This window comes from Salvelinus sp. IW2-2015, unplaced genomic scaffold (assembly GCF_002910315.2).
Source record: "Salvelinus sp. IW2-2015 unplaced genomic scaffold, ASM291031v2 Un_scaffold2477, whole genome shotgun sequence".
NCBI lineage: Eukaryota > Metazoa > Chordata > Actinopteri > Salmoniformes > Salmonidae > Salvelinus > Salvelinus sp. IW2-2015.
In genome coordinates this window covers 77,568-78,996 of record NW_019943795.1, presented here as the reverse complement: position 1 = coordinate 78,996, position 1,429 = coordinate 77,568, and the positions used below count along the sequence as shown (strand labels likewise).

The following is a 1,429-nucleotide window of genomic DNA, read 5'->3' as shown; positions in this document are numbered from 1 at the left end:
GGTGGCACTCAAGATGGAGAGGCGCCGTCGCCCCCCTCCGGAACCGGACCCCTCGACCCCTGACCTGTCACCCTCCAGAGATGCCTGGGAGAGGCGATACMCTGGGGAGGGCAGGCTGCCCTTACTGCGCCTCTTAGAGTCTCCTCCACTACGACCCGGCCGACCCTCACTCCCGCCAGGGGGCCCAACACCTCCCGCCACCCCATCCATCCCCTAACCAGGGAGAAGGGGGGCAAAGGGAGATCAATATAACCTGTCACTCTCACTCTGGAAACAGATTGTCAAAACGGGACAATATGTCCTGTCAATGTTCAACTAGGAGCCTAATAAAAGGCTACTACCTAAGACTGTCTRGGGAAAGAGAAAGGTGGTGATTAAATAGTTGACCTCAACTTTTTATAATCTCCAATGGCTTGTAGTGATCTGTCTCCTCTCCACTGATCTGTGCATCCTAACCCCACCTCTGGGAGTTTGCCACTTAAAAACGACAATAGATTTGTCACTCCAAAAATATGATGGCAGTGCTTTCACTTATCTCCTCCTTTCCCCAGCTCGCTTTTCTTCATCGAGATCTCTCCATCCTCCCTTCTTCTCCTGGACTGAGGCCCACCTTCTCCTTTCTACTGCCGCCCTCAGCGTTTCGACACCAGGCATATTGCCACCTAATTCCTGGTCTCTCTCTCAGGGATAATGACGCAGGTCGCTCTTTGACCCTCCCTCTCTCGTTGTCAAGGACATGTCYCCCTCTTGCTCTCATCAACACATGGTAGTATTCTGTAAGAGTTCATTTTGACAGTGGATGAGAGGTGGTAGTTTTGGGTGGTTGGCTACCTATGAATGACAAGTACACGTGAGCCTCATCAGCACGGATCGGTTTGTTTTAACGGACACAAACGGGCACGAGACACACACAGACAGACACTTGCACACAGTCTGATTCACCGGCGCACTGATTTATACTGAAACACGCTTTCAAACACAGACAGAGATACACACACAAAGACACGAAAATAAGCAAGAGTACATATGTAAGTGGTCGTACCCCCAATGTAGTCCACACTCGCCTAACACTCGATAATATTCCCTTTGTCCGGGCACGTAAAACAAGACAAGCTGTTAGCGTCAGCAGTAGGGTTATTTTCGGAATTCAGTTCGGAAACACACAAACAGAACAGACAACCTGGGCAATTGCAGAATATGTGACGTCTCCAAACCCGCCAGGATAAATGTTCTGCTATTTCAGACGCGTTTCCCCTCCTCTTCCACTTCTCCAGTCACTCCCAATGACATCCTTGGACCGTTACAGCGACATCTTTGGAGCCCATCCTATTCGTTTACGATTAACAAAACCTTCGTTTCATTTACATGTTTTTAACGAATCTTGATGAATAAAACCATGCAAGGAAATTAAGTGCACTTGAAAGAATTA

General features: G+C 48.8%; 1 long non-coding RNA gene across 1 annotated transcript in view; it reads right to left on the bottom strand.

Moving 5' to 3' along the window:
• Positions 1-6: 6 nt before the first annotated feature.
• Positions 7-1,429, bottom strand: part of LOC112074062 (uncharacterized) — a 10,293-nt gene continuing 8,870 nt past the window's right edge. The window contains exon 3 of the long non-coding RNA XR_002894668.2: positions 7-461. This is a non-coding gene — a long non-coding RNA (uncharacterized lncRNA). The remainder of the gene's footprint in view (positions 462-1,429) is intronic.